At 31.5% G+C, this 16,344-nt stretch overlaps 1 protein-coding gene across 1 annotated transcript in view; it reads left to right on the top strand.

The window, feature by feature from the left end:
* LOC131844273 (adenylyl cyclase 78C) overlaps positions 1-16,344 on the top strand; it is a 128,240-nt gene that overhangs the window by 46,740 nt on the left and 65,156 nt on the right. The window contains exon 2 of the mRNA XM_059193110.1: positions 3,125-3,163. The gene's annotated coding sequence lies outside the window, so the exon portion shown is untranslated. The remainder of the gene's footprint in view (positions 1-3,124; positions 3,164-16,344) is intronic.

The raw sequence follows: 16,344 nt of genomic DNA, 5'->3' as shown, positions 1-16,344 counted from the left end.
ATCGTTACTACATTTATATAAATAAATATATTAAACATAAGGTCAAATGGGCTTACATTCATAAATGAGAATAAAAAAATACACTATGAGAAGAAGAAAGCCCTGTGTAAACTGTAAACACAAGCGCTTTCAAAACATCCTAAATTTGAAACAACAAACCTGTTTTTATTAGCTTTGACGCTTCTCTGTTTATATTTATAAAAAAATATACTAAAGTTTATTTATCTTTTAATACTTTAATGTTGTGTGTTTTGTACATATTATTAATATATTTAGTTAGGGTCTAACATTATTAACTTTATAGAAAACAAGCTGAACCTGCGACTTCGTACCCTTTTTATATGTGCATCGATTGGGTCAAAACAAACACATTATATTATTAACCGAGTTTTAACACGGATAATGTTATGGTAAATAATGGAATTTCCCTTCCTTTAAGACCCGTTTTATAATAAATATGTAATAAACTCGAAGGTTTAAAAATAACTAAAACAAACAGTAAATTTAAGTTGAAGCTTATAACACTTCTCATTTGATACGCTCATGACAGAACGATTGTGGTCATTGTGTGGTTAAAGGAAGATGGCATCCGCCGTGTGACAGCTCGCTATTTCTCCCTACTGGCTATCATATTGTTACACTCGCGGAGTGGAGCACCTACCACTCCTTTAACGGTTGATCTATCGTTTGGATCGTCCACGGGATCTAGTACTAGAGTAGTAATCTTGTCTAGACTTGATGGCACTAGATACAACACTAAGGCTTGCTGAAGGCAACTATTTTGATAGTTTTTATAAGTTTTTTATATATTTTTTAATTGTATATTTTACGTTCCATTTACCGATTGTTTTCTAATGCCTATATTCCTTGTCTTTTCGTTTTAGCTAGCTAGCTCAATATAAATATTACCTCGGAACGTCTCTAATTTTAAACCAGTTTAATACAGTCCTTACATCACAACTACATTAGTGTTTCTAATATAACGAGCACAAACGCATAGACAAACAGACAAAAATACTAATAAGCATTGTATTCTGTAGTATTTATTACATTGACATACTCCCCGTAAACTGAACATATATTTCACTGATGTCTAACAATACATAATATTTATACTCATTTATATGAGTAGATGAGTACAACTCATATAGTACAAGTGTATTGTATTACATAATTTACGGTTTTTTACGTGTTTGTATGTGAAAATTATACGTCGATGTTTATTTATTTGGAAAAGTCATTATAGATAGATCGGGGATATATCAAATGTGATTCTTTCAGGTAACTGATATATGATAATCGACTGTTATATGTTTGTTTGTGCACGTTTTGTCACTCAAAAATGTTTGTGCATTTCATCTCAGGACAATAAAACTTTGGTCAACTAGCTTTTTATTATAAATGCAGATTGTATGAAATTTTATTGTTTGAAAAAACATATAAAAACCTTTTTTACTATAAAACGCTTTTCAATATGTGTGTGTATATCGGCTTAACCAATCGTTATAAAATTTGGTTGGTTCTGACATAAAAAGTAGTTATTTCCTTCTTTACTCTGAACTTTTCTGTAAAATTACGGTGTACATATGCTTCAGTATTCGTTCCATTTCTGTTTGAAGTTTTTCGTCTTCCCTCACCCAAGCGTGATAGCAATATTCAATCGAAATTTTGCAGTAAATATTTACGTTTCGCTCTAGTCGGGTTTACTCTATTGTTACAACGAACATAAAGTTTTGTCTTTTTATTTTGTTTTTCTGAAAATTCAATACAATACCAATGACTTACACATATTTTAAAATTTTTACTATTGTCTATAAAAATGTATCGTTTTTATTGGTGAAAATCGAGTACGGTACGGATAATTCTAACGCAAATTGTTTGGAGAAAATCAGACTCCTGTGAAACGTTGATATGCTAATGCTATGGACAAAATTCCACCTAGTTTTAGTTATTGCAGAAAATTTTCATAGTAGCACGTTTTGTATGGAGAGGAGTCAGGACATGCCGAAACAAGAATAGGTTGTTTTAAGAAGATCTATTCTTTTGTACATTACTGGAGAGTACAATCTTATACTAAAACAACAACAAAATGAAATTAGAACCAATGTCAAAGTCGGCAATAATTAGAATTACGTAGCACTGTAGCATAAACGAAACTATAACTGCTACGCGGGTCGTAGAGCGCCTACGTAAATTCTACGACGAGTAAAAGCGTGACAATGATATAATCTGTTTACATGAATGGGTAACGCGTGTGCAATATGTCTGAGCATATAACTATGTACTTTTCACGTTTGTTACTCTTTCACACGAAAACTACTACTGAATGGATTTTGACGAAACTTTACAGTAATATAGCTTATACATCAGAATATGTTGTCAGTTACATATTTCATAAAAGTGATACCGCGGGCACAGCTAGTCATCTATAAACTGAGTTTAAAAGATTGCGAGCTGAGTTTCCTGTCAATTCTTTTCGGCTTGAATCTACAACATTTCAAATTAACTTTTCATTTAAAAATGAGAATTAAATGGTTTTATTGTTATTCAATAATTTAATTCTTTTGTACCTACTATAAGATATTATGCGGTTTAACGGCAAATAACCGACGAAATGACACTGGAAATATGAATTATTGATAGGAGACAGTGAAAAGCTTGGGTTGAGACCGTGGTCCGGATATTGCGCGTCTAATTGTATAGGAAAATTTCCTTCTTTCCAAAGTGAACGGTTTTCTTATTATTCACGTTCGTTGTTATCAACGAACTTATAAAACGAAAAGGTACTTAGGGTGTACGTATTTTTGTATAGTCCGCGATGTTTTATTAAGTAAACATTTTAAGAAATTGATTTCTGGTTTATTCCCATAATCTATTAATATATTGTCAAGATTATTTGATCTTTATTCAAATAAAGTGAAGAATATGGCTTGTATTTATCATAATAGGTAAAGAAAATTAATTTAAAAAACATATTCTGTTATAATGTATATAATATTGTGTAGTATACAGCTGGACAGAGTGACACTTGTCAGTTATTTTTTAGTTATTATCATAGTAGGTATATAGTATAGGTAGGAAATGTAGAATAAAATTATATATTTGACTCTATTTTTTGTTGCAGATAATTAAAATCATGGTGTACCAGTTATTAACTTAACGGGTAAGTATTAGATATTTTATTCACATAGTTAACAGCTCAATATAGTAAAGTAAAGTAGTGATTTAATCTTCTTCTGATGATCGCAGAATCGTTTTTATGCACGGTGTAAACATTTGTATTCATGAGTATGATTCTTTGTATCAATCTAGGTAGTTTCTGTGTATATTATGTATCGATTTAAAAAGAAAATATTTAAGTGTTTATTACTCATAACACAAGCTGTTGTTGTTGCTGTTGAGCATAGTACTAGATGGCGCTGTGTGAATTGTCTAGGGTAATTATTATATATATATATATATATATATATTAATAATAATTTATATAAATATGCAATGCACTACCAGAGGTTAACGCTACATAAAAGTTATCTGCATCATTTATCTCACTTATTTCACTGGACCGTTTACTGTATACGATATGTTACGGAATTAGGGTGGGATATAGCAGAAAAATTACAGGCATAAAATTAATTAATTACATCTTAATCTCGCGAGTGTGAGTCTCTCTCTGCTACTGACGTTACAGGATGACGTGACATCAAACTAAATCAAACTTATTTTGCCATAAACATAGGTAGTCTATAGTTATTTTTAAACTTTGACGTTTAGTACATATTATTAATATAGTTAAACGGGTTTTGACATTCGCTGTTACTTACGGGTCGTGACCACGTTTTACCACGTTACAGAATCACCTTCCAGCAATGGTATTACCGGAACGATACGATATTGCCTTCAAGAAAAGAGCTTATATCTTCTTAAAAGGCAACGCACTTCTATGCTATAATAAAAATGTCTATATGGAAAACGGTTACCACTTACCATCGTGACAACAAATGAACTGAGAGCCCGTCCCATTCCATTTGCTATCCCATCCCATTTGTTATCCCTTTTACATTAAATAACATAGATAAGTAAATAAATAAATAAATCTGGACAATTAACACAGCGCCATCTAGTCCCATGGTAAGTAGAGTTTGTGTTATGAGTACTAGACAACTGGCATAATTACTTTTTTTTTTTATTCATACTAATGTACATAGACAACACTGAGGCAGATGCAAACAATTTTTTTTGTAAATACATACTTCATATAAATAGATAACACCCAAACCGATGCAAACAATTATACTCATGAATATAAATGTTTACGCCGTGCAAGAAATCGAATCCACGACTATCGGGAGTAAAGCGGTGTGCTAAACCGCTAGATATAGCGGCAATATCTCCCCCGTCGATCACAACTCGTTAATCTTGTAATGGACAAGACCACCCGTTGTCTTCAACGATTGTACATTGGAAACTATTTGTATTAATTAATTTGTTACAGTACACGCAATGGCGACTTGACAACAATTAGCTTATTTGTTAGCCAATTAATTGTGGCTATTAGTGATTATTACCATGGAAAATTAAGTTTTATATTTATAAGTCCAGAGGGACAGTTGTTACTTGATTATGGTCTCAGTGCTTTAGCGGTTCAGCACACCTTAGTACTGATAGTCGCGGGTTCGATTACACTGTACGCACAACGCAAACATTTGTGTACGATTATTTGCACTAGTTTGGGTGTACTTTGAAGAAAGTCCAATATTACATTATATAATGAGTTTAAACTAATTACATACGTGAAGGTTAATATCAAAATTAATTCTTCTCGTAATAGTCCTTCCAGTTCAATTTAGAAGTCTATATTATATTACAAAATTAATATATGTATATTTATCGTAAATTAACGATATAATATCACTGATGCGTAGTATTTAGGGGAACATAAACAGTCTCCTAAAGATAATAGCAAAAATTTTGGATTGTCCACTCCAGAGGCACTGGACATTGCACTGCTGCGCACCCAGTGCATCTAGATGTGGACATAGATATATATATTAAATATTGTAGTGTAAATATATATATTCATTATTTAATGGGGAATTTTTATTGCTATGGCAAATGATAAGTCTAAGGGCTAAGTCTTATACAAATGTTTACCACTTGGTTTCCTGGCAGCTTATACCCTTAGCGAAGGTAGGAGCATCGTTACGTTAATAGTAAAGAAAATAGCATTATTGTGTAACGCAACATTATGAATATATCTCGAGTTTCTTAATTTAAGTAAGTAGCTATATTTTTCATGTTAGCAACACTGCCTCTTATTTTAATTACACTTATTATGTCTAGAGTTCTGTTGGCAGTACAACAAGCTTTATATTTTCCCTGTCTACTAAACGCTAAGCAGGTGCCAGTTCTACAAAGAAAAACTTGCTAAATAATAGCATGGTAATTAGTGTTATATGTTAATATATGTACACAATATACTTTTATATGAGTACTCAATATACTTTTTTATTTTTGTTAATATATATATCAATAATATACAAATTTATTTTTGTTTGAGATTTATTATATATCAATACAAAACGACATTATGTGACATAACGCTACGACAAATAGGAGCGGAACTCCAATGAAAAATATTGGAAAAACAGGAGAATGATGTAGACGAAGTTGTGCGGTCAGCTAGTCAATATTTATAATTTGTTCAAGCAGAGAAAACTGCGAATAAAACCATCTAGTGTTATATATATGATGTGTTAAATATAAACTAATGGCAACACTGACAGCTATTCGCGGTAAAAGTTTGACGTATGTCAAACGATGTCTCAAGTGAATAAGCCGCTACAAGCTTGTATGTTTTGTTACGAGCGACGTTGAGTTGGTTGACGTTCTAAGAATGAAAGGTTACCTACACATATTATTTACCTACAGATATTTACATAAAATCTTTTTAATCTGTAGTTATAAAGAGACTTGTCCAATAAGGATATCGTTCCGAGGTCCTGACAGATAAACATTCTTTAGCATTTCTAATATGAGTATGGATACCCTTTCTCCTTTATTTATAAAAACTAAATCCAATTATAAACTGTTTTGTCACTTTTTTTTAATTAAGAATATAGCTGTATAGAATAAATAGGTAAAAACAATTCTATAGCAATAATAGGTTTTAGACAGATAGGAGGTATTGAAATTATACATTTAAAGAATTGCACATATAATTCTATGCATTTGTAAACAAGGCAATACAAATTGTTGACACTTTTCATTGTTACAAAGTCGGTTAAAAAAACACGTCACGGCGCTTCGTTGTACATTCTGTGGTTTTCAATGGGTAAAATTGTCACATATCTCTGTACCGGTGAATAATATTGGTAATGGTTATCCATTTTATATCTGTTTTGAGTTTTATAAAACAAATTTTCACTCTTTCAAAAATAATAGAGCACACATACATAAGTATTGCCCTCATTATTTTTATTTTGCTGATAAAATGTAATCCACACATACAGAAAAAGAAATAAATTGATCTATTCATCAACGGGCCATAATAAGCTTACTGCAGCCCACTGATGGACTTAGGTCTGTCCTAAGGTACTCACACTGAGCACTATCTTCAACCCTTTCTTCCAGTTGTTATAAATCGACGGATATTGAACCTCAATCTATTGTTTGTTTTGTTCACCAAGGCCTCTAAAACTTGAACTAGACCTAGTCTGTCATGATCTATATCTGTACAATACGTCAACTGTTACATACATACTTCAGCATGCCAACACATAAAATGTTCATGAGCGTTTAAATATAATATTCAATAACGTCTAACAAATATATATTTTACATCGTAGTCTCTCTGTCTTTGTTCATCACCTATATTTGTATCGATACTACAATTTTAAATGGGAAGGAATGTCTCTACCGTTGTATAGATCTTATCTATATTCGACGTGATATCCTCACGTCAAATACTTTATACCAAATCACGACTTTATACAAGGTACAGTTTCGACCGCATATGGAATACTGTTCTCACAAGAGCACAACAATATCAGTTACTTCCATTTGACCGCATTGAGAATCGAGCAGACAGAATCATTGGTAATCAACGTCTTTGTGACAGACTCGACCCATTTGTGTATTTTCTACCGCATATATCACGGAAAGTGGTCGGAGCCATTTTTTTTATTTAATTACACATAAATTTATACAAAAACAAAATAATCATCAAGCCTCAAAACTGCTTAGTAGTTTGTCTACAGAAAAAGCTATTAACTTAATACTAATTTATAATGTACATACACACACATAATATATTCACATAAACACAATACTCTAGAACCAGGTAATTTATCTTATGGCACACAATATGCCTTCATATTTGCTTACAAAAACGTTTAATAAAATCTTTTTGAATATTTTTTTTGGTTATATTATCTAATAATCTTATATTTTTTGGTAATTTGGTTATAGTTATAATTTTAATTTTATTTTACTTTTAAAATATTTTTTTTGTAGTTATAGTTATAATTTAATTTTGTTCAGATATATTCGGATAATGCTAGCTTCTGAATTCATCATCGCACTCGCCGGAATCTAAAATACCATCCTGATTATCTGGATGTATGGCGGTGTGCCACAGTCCAGTTTATCCAGAAACTTTCTGCGACACCCAACCACACTGTGGAATCGCTTTCCAACAATGGTATTTCCGAACCGGTACAATATTGGAACCTTCAAGAAAATATATTTTTGCTTCATAAAAGGACAGCAACGGACTTACAATTCACCTGGTATTGCACAGCCCATGAGCACCCGGCTGTGGTAATTACTTACGATCAGGTGAAGACCAAGCTCGTCTGTAAAAAAACATATAAGCTATCTTGTATTTCAAATTAATTGGATTGGAAAGAATTTGAGAGACTATATGATGGTCAGTGATAACCGTGATGAACAGCATCATGGACATCACATTGTCATGTGATGCGCGTAACCTCACCCATACGGTGTCAGTAAAATGACATATTCTCTCTCTTCAAATGTCATACCTCTTATCTCACGCTATAACCAAAATATAGCTTAGGTATAAAGCAAGCTGCTTAGCGGTCAAAATAGGCGAGAGCTAACTTCGCAGGTGAGGGGGGAAGGGGATTGTTAGTAATGTAGACTAATAACCTCACTGCTAGCAATCTACCTTGTCAGGTTGACCTCCACGTGGTCCTCCACTTCACCCTAGAAAACAACGTGATAAGTTCAAGGTTAATTTACCACTATGGGCTAACTGAACTGACCTCGCTCACCGTCCTCCACGGGTGCCAGCGTAAACCGTTAGCGCAGGCGGGTCAACCATTCCATTATCATCAATAAAAAAAAATCTCACAGGTGACAAAAATCTACTTCAGTTTTCTCTTGATGAACATTTATTAAGAAGCGTATAAAATATTGATATTATGTAGTATTTTATTAATGGACCCGCGAATTCGTCCACACATGGTATTTACTGTTTTTTTTTCAGGACCATTTACATAGCGCCATCTAGACTCAAGTTAAGCTAGCTAAAGCTTGTGTTATGGGAATTATATATAGATATATATTTTTTCCGTAAATACATACATATTATAAATAGAAAAAACCCAGACCGATACAAACAAATATACTCATGAATACAAATGTTTGTGCCGTGCGAGGAATCGAACCCGCAACCATTGAAATTAATGCGGTGTGGACTACCAAGACCGTCATGTATATCACATTTGTATTTAGTTATTTGTATTTATATGTAGTTGTATATGTTACGTACATTTATAACATATTATAAATGTTTATAACATCATCCCTGACACTGGTTTACTTTCCTGGGCCACCTTTATCATTTTTGCACCAACACTTCCTTTCATAAAAACTTGTTCCCGCGCATTGTTAGTTTGTTACATTGTGTTAGATGACTGTCATATTACAACGGGCAGGAAACGCGCGAATACAGCCAGTGCAATACTTTTATCTAACAGTAAAGGTAAACAAGCAGGTGATCCGCCTGATAGAAAAGCGATCGTAAATTGTTATTAAACAATATAAACAAAAAAAAAATGTTTGTAAGAAGTATTAAAAAAATAGATTTAAAAAATCAAGTACGAACGGCCTGTATATAAATTAAATAATATACGTTAAATTCTTTTAATTTTTACATATTACGTGTCGGTAACAAGTCGTGCTCCCTTATAAGGCATGTTCCATCATTTATCTGCGTGAACTTACCAGACAAGGGTTCAAAGCAAATACTTTACCGTCAAAGTCATACGACCTTTTATAAGTCGTCAAAAGAAGGATCATTGGTATGGAAATATGGTCGTGCCATCCATTACGTTCCGTTATAGGATACGGGATACAAGACAAGTTTTTTTATTGCACCGTAGGGTCCGTTTTGCGGTCAAATATCTATAACGTAACTAGATTTGATATGGGATTCTTAACCGATTTAGAATAGGTTAGGTAAGTTCTTAATTAGAATGTCACCGTTTTGGTGAGTTCACTACTGAAGTTTCACTATATATGGGTTACTTGTCAATTTTAAAAACAAATAGAATTAATGTTTAATTACTAGTAAAATGAAATAAAATTCTTTCACTTTACATTAGTTTACATTCTTTTACATTACTAAGTAAGTAAGTAAATTTCGGGCTTATATGTTTATCATAATTTTTTATCAATATTCCTACCGTATAGGTCGCCTAACTGTATCAGTTGAGAAGAAGTTAATTCTGGTAAGCATGTGAAAAAAAATTAAAGATCTCTGCATTGATTGTTTACAATAAAGTCAGCATTAAATGCATATAACGCCACTTTGCTTGAAAAATTTGTTATAAAGTTCTCAAGTAACTAGCCTAACCTTAAGAAATGGATCAACCTCTTTCTTAAATTTTATTTAATTACTTTTAATTTTCTACAATTTTAATTTAAATCATATTTATATGCCTTCAATTATTGACGGTCTCGGTGGTCCAGCGGTTTAGCACATCGCTTTACTTCCGATGGTGGCGGGTTCGATTCCTCGCATGGTGGAATCATTTGTATTCATGAGTATGATTGTATCGGTCTGGGTATTTTCTATGTATATTATGTATGTATTTACAAAAAAAAATCTAAGTATTTACATCAGTTGTCTAGTAACCATAACACAAGCTTTGCTTACCTCGGGACTAGATGGCGTTGTGTTATTTGTCCTGGGTTATTTATTTCTATGACTATGCCACTATACACTATTATTGGCGCGAAAATACAATCCTCTTACTACACAACGAAATAATAGTTTTATTAGATATTTAATGTATTTATTTACTAGAAACTACTAAATAAAATAAACCATAGAGTTCGAAATTTAAATTGACACAAAGTTCTTAGTATCAGCCAGAGGCGATATCACTACCTTTGAGTTCTATAAGAGTTCTACAAGTCTAAACCAGTAGGAAGGACTGTCGCCGAGGGTTATTCGACGGTCTTTAACCCAAACCTTTTATCTTTAACATCTAAATTTGTACATCTTTTAGTATTAAATGAAATGGCCATACGTAATGTGATAAAGTGGTCGAGACCGTAAAACAAATGTTCAGAGTGGCTATTCCCAAAGGTGCAATTTAGGTACTCGTATATTCGTGCGATAAAATTGCTATATAGTATTTAGAAAAACAAAGTATATTGCACAAATATAACACAGAAGTATCATCTATACGTATAAATAAAATTGGAGTGTCTGTTTGTTCTATTGGAATAACCGTTATTTACTACATGCATGTGAATATAAATACGGTACATTCACCAAAATATCATTTTTTACAATTTTTGTCTGTCTGTATGTCTATCTGTATGTTTGTTCCGGCTAATCTCTGAAATGGCTGGACCGATTTTAACTGGACTTTTTTTTAGCAAGTAGCAGATTGAATAAGGAGTAACTTAGGCTACTTTTATTTTAGAAAAAGCTTTTATTTAAAAAAATAAACTTAAATTCGACGCAGCCGAAGTCACGGGAACAGCTAGTTTTTAATATATTTATAGCTAAGTAAATATATAACTTAGGTACCTACTGTGTCAAATTCAATTGATATAAATAAAACATAATTAAAAAACAATAAACATTATTACAAAATTAAATTGTAGGTATACATTATATTTGTATAAAATAAACAGGATACATTATATTTATATAATACACTAGCAGTAAACGCGACTTCGTCCACGTGGAATTTAACTTTATTTTTCTAAAATAAAATATTTTTTCTAATGTAAAAGTATCCTAAATTAGATTACCTACCTAAAAAAGTCCCGTCAAAATCAGTCCAGCCATTTCAGAGATTAACCGGAACAAACAGACAGAAGGACAAAAATTACACAAAAAATTAATTTTGGTGTATGTACCGTATTTATATTCATATGCATGTAGTAAAAAACGGTTATTTCAATACATATTACAAACAGACACTCCAATTTTATTATATGTATAGATTATAAAATATTAAAATCAACTCCCGATACAGTCAAAGGCCCAGGGCTCGACCTATGGTCGAATAATATTTCATTTTTTATAACCTTTATTTTTATAAGTTGTACTATGCCGTCTAGTCCTAAACTATGAAGATCATCTGCTATAGATACTAAAGAACTAAAAAAAATATGTTAGATGAACATTATTTTTTGTTGTATGGGGTTTGAACCCGCGATCATCGGAAGATATGTTACAACTGTGTCACCGAGGTTTTCAACGCCGATATACTTGCTCATTAATTATGTAATTACATATTATACAAATAGTAAAAAGTAGTAGTTTGTGAGGTAGTAGGGGAAAGTCTCTAGAAATAATTAACTAATTTTTAAAATCCTTTTACCAATAGAAAGACACGTTATGTATGAGTATCATGGGCTATAAAACATGATGCTAAGATCAATAGGAGCGGAGCTACAATGAAAAATACTGCAGAAACGGGGAAAATGTAATGCAGACAAAGTTGTGCTGGCCAGCTAGTCTGTTATAATGTAACAATAGCGTATAGTAACAATAATAATTCAATGTACTGAAAATTTATATTGAAATCGCGAATATCAGACCACGCTTCAATGGACGCTCTGCACTTCTACAGATAAACAGATCACTTGGGATAGATAATTTGATTTTGTATCCGCCATACTGGATTTAAAGTGACGTCATTAGACGTAGAACATCAAAACAAATCTCACTATATGTCTTGAATCTATGCAAAGTGCCTACTCGTAATAACAATATATATCATTGAGCAAATAAACACTACGTTTTAAGAGTTGGTTCTGCCTTTTGTAGATACTAATGAAACATAAATAGAGTATATCAGATAGATTGTTGAAACGTTGTTCTAAATAATAATAATCATGAAGAATATAGCGCCATTAACCCAAAACTGAGTTTAAATATATTAGAAATAGAAATAATCATTATTCAAATAAACTTTTTTTATCAGTCTCGCCTCTCTATACAAAAATATATTTGTATCCGTTATCTAGTACCTATAGCTAGCTTTACTTGGGTACAGATGGCGCTGTGTGAATTGTCCTGAGATATAATAACATTATTAATGTTATTATAATAGTATTATCATAATATTATATATATCAATGTTCTACTAGTCGCCACTACTAACAATCCTCTATTGATTGATGTTGATCTTGATATTGGTAATGCATTTATAGATTTATGCTAATGGATATACGACCGACGGAAATATAAACTCTACATCACTAGATTTATATATACATGTGAACGAAGTATTTGTCTGTTTGTAAATAAGCCACGTAATCCTATATACATCGCGTATACTATATACATCAACTAATACAGTATTATATAATATATTTATTTGTAATGTTTACGATGTTGGTTTTAGATTATTAACAGACTCGGGTTTCTAAAAATACTCCACAACAGATGTCTACTCCAACCTTGATATTGACAGAATCATCGGAATTCCGGAACCATATGGAACCATAGTTTAAAAAATTCATTGTGTTTTTGTACACTGTATTACCATAGTAATCATTTTCACTATACGTTATTAATTTAATTTTAATTTAAATAACTTTAATGCACGTCATACACAGGTAAAAAGTACATATGGCGGACTGCGACGGCGAAAGTTTGTAAGTAAAATATCAATCTATTCGTGTATTATCTCAATACAATAGGTGAAGCCGATTTATCTAATATGCCAGATAAATGAGAGGTGTCGAAGGTTTTGCAGGAAAAATATTTATATATGCAACTGGGACAACAGCTAGATTTAATAGATTACAAAAAAAACATAAAAATTAAAATATATGTATAAAATTTAAAACAACATACAAATGCCTTAATGGGTTTGTTACAAAAAGAGAGTTATTTTTTAAATAACTGGGTATATGTAATTATCGATCCACTTGATTACTTAATGAATTTGTATCATTTTGTATAATTCTGCTATTATTAGCATGAGACCAGAAACATTCAGTGCAGATACCTGACTCTGACTGAGGTGACATGCCTTCGTACCATGTATTTCACTAATATATTATCTATCCTTTCAATCGAAACACAGTTTATAAAGCAAGTTGTTGTAAAAGAGGCGAGGTAGATAAATACATAATACGTACATATGGTGTAGCAATAAATAAATATATACGATAGTTGAAAAATAAAATAAAAAAAAATTGTATCCATCTAACTGTTATTGTTTATCTCTGAAATGACTAGACCGATTTTGACGGGAATTTCACTGGCAGATAGCTAATATTATAAGGAGTAACTTAGGCTCTTGTAAAGTAGAAAAAGTATTTATTTTAATGTAAAAAAGTTAAATTCTTGGCGGGCTAAGTCGCGGGTTAGCTAATTAGAAATATACTTATTCATTTAAATAAACCATCGCTGTAGGTTTTGTTAAAAAGTATATTCGAAGTAAATCAAATGCCTATTATATTAGTAATAGGTATGTGATACTTTGAATACATATTTTATTTGAAGAAAATAATATATAAGTACAGACATACATAATAAACGTAATTATTGGAAAGTTGAAAGACGATCGTGCATATTTAACTCATCATAATAATATATATATATATTTATTGCTCCACAAAATTGATACGTATTTCGTCTAGACCAGTGTTTCTCAACGCGAGGCCCACGCCCCACAGGGGGTCAACTTGATTGTTACGGGGAGCAATTCGACTTGGACTGAATGGAATTTATTAAAAATATATGTAATTTGAATTTAAATTTTTCATTATACCTACGTTTGTAAATTTACATACGATACAAATGTAATTCCTATTGATTTCTTCTTAAAACCTATTACTTGAGTTTTTTAACTGAACAATTACATTAATAAGAGTAAGAATTTTAAAAAGGCTAAGATGGGGCATTGTTCTAAAAAGGTTGGGCAACACTGGTCTAGATCTCAGTAAAGCTGACTCAGACATCTCTAAGTCGTAATATTGTTTCAAATAACTTATAATTCAGGTCGTAAGTCACCTATACTTACTTACTATAATATAGTCGCTAAGTGAGCTGCTGAAAGACAGTCACTTGACATTGACAATTCTGTAAGTATCTTGTTCGCATTAATAGAGTTAGAAATATATATTAATCCGTTAAAAAAAGTTATAGAATTCTTCTTATGAACACTCTTATCGAAATTAATGATCAAAGTAACATTGAATGTTTTTGATATGGCTTTTAAAAACTTGTATGTGAATTTATACTTGTTTTATATAAATTCTGTATCATATGGAAGAAATATTGTACTCGTTCTTATACTGAGAGAGAAATAGAAATAATGTTTATTTAAATAAACTCAATACAAGAACTTTTAAATGGTATTTTTTTTATTCTACCACTCATCCGGAACGCAGATTCATAACAAGAAGCATGAGTAAGAAACTTGTGTGTTCCTCTTTTGAATAATTACACAATAACAAGTGAAAGGCACGCGTCAATGAACATAGAAACAGCTACGCACTTAATTATAAGTTTTTATACAAAACATTATTATCGTTAACGAACTCTTTAATTGTATATATAATAATACTTTTTAATAAAGGAAGTGTCTTATACGATATTTGAATGTTTTTTCAGAGAATGTCTGTCTGTCTGTTTGTCTGTTTGAATTAGACTATTTAATGTCTTATTGTTTCTACTCGTATCTACTTCAATACTGAATGACAGTATGTCGTACAGGAAATAAATATAATAGGTATATGAATTCGATTTGATTGATTTTGAAATATTTGTGTAAAGCTTGGAGTATAAGTAGGTACATATTACATAGGTAGATACGTACTCTACACAATACACAATATAGATTGTGGAACTTATTACTGTATTTAAACTAGGCCATCGCTGAAAAACAACGCTATAATTTCTGCTACAGTAAAATGCTAAGCGGGGTCCTTTTTAACAAATATTGTATAGTAGCATATTTGTTTCTTTATTTTTTTTATGTTGGTATGGATTTTATGCAATAAAATTTCATTTCATTACATGTATACATTTATACATGCACACTTAATTTAACGTATGCTTTTTATAATGCATGTTAATGATAATAATATTGGCTAAATAAATGTATATTATTATTTAATATCCTTAGTAATTATTGTAATTGTAAATTGATTATGTGCTTTTATTCTATGTAGCGTATGTGTCCTAATTTGCTACAAATAGCAAAAAAGTCATTCAAAGGTATACATAAATGTATCTCGGAGAGGTAATGTCCCCAGAGGTAAGTAGTAGGTAGGTAATAGTATACCTATAATTGAAGGCTGAAACTGTAGAAGACAGAAAGTAGAAACTTCCAAATAAAATGAAGTTACCAATAAGTCCTCTAGCTGTAAAAGTGAATGTAATTTAAACTTATATGAAAACAATCTGAAGAAATAAAGTTTAAGATGGAAGTAAGAAATTAAGTTACCTTTTGGCCTACGTGCTATGGGTTCTAACTTCAAGTGTTTGACAACAATACAATTTCAAAAAACAGGTTCAATTTGAATAGTATGACAGCCGAGGCGGATTTTCTAGAAAGTTCTCTGTCGCGCCTATTTTAGTTTCTCTCAGAATTTCTTTGTGAGTTATGTTTTTGTTGAGGGGTTTTCAACGATTATGAAATATGGCAATTAAGTTACAGAGAATGGAAGAGTCTTAGTCTTCCAGAATTCATCGCATGAGAGATGTAATAGACATAGATATCATATCATCACGTGATGGTATGATATCAGTTTTTTTCGAACTATTCTAATGCTAGGTCGTAGCTGGTCTTTACAGCTTTACCGAACGATAGGGGAAGGAGTGAAGAGTGTACT

The sequence above is a fragment of the Achroia grisella genome, unplaced genomic scaffold (assembly GCF_030625045.1).
Source record: "Achroia grisella isolate CSIRO2021 unplaced genomic scaffold, CSIRO_AGI_Agris_v1 utg402, whole genome shotgun sequence".
In the NCBI taxonomy this organism is placed as follows: domain Eukaryota; kingdom Metazoa; phylum Arthropoda; class Insecta; order Lepidoptera; family Pyralidae; genus Achroia; species Achroia grisella.
The sequence above is the reverse complement of the archived record's forward strand: the minus strand, read 5'-3'. Positions and strand labels throughout refer to the sequence as shown.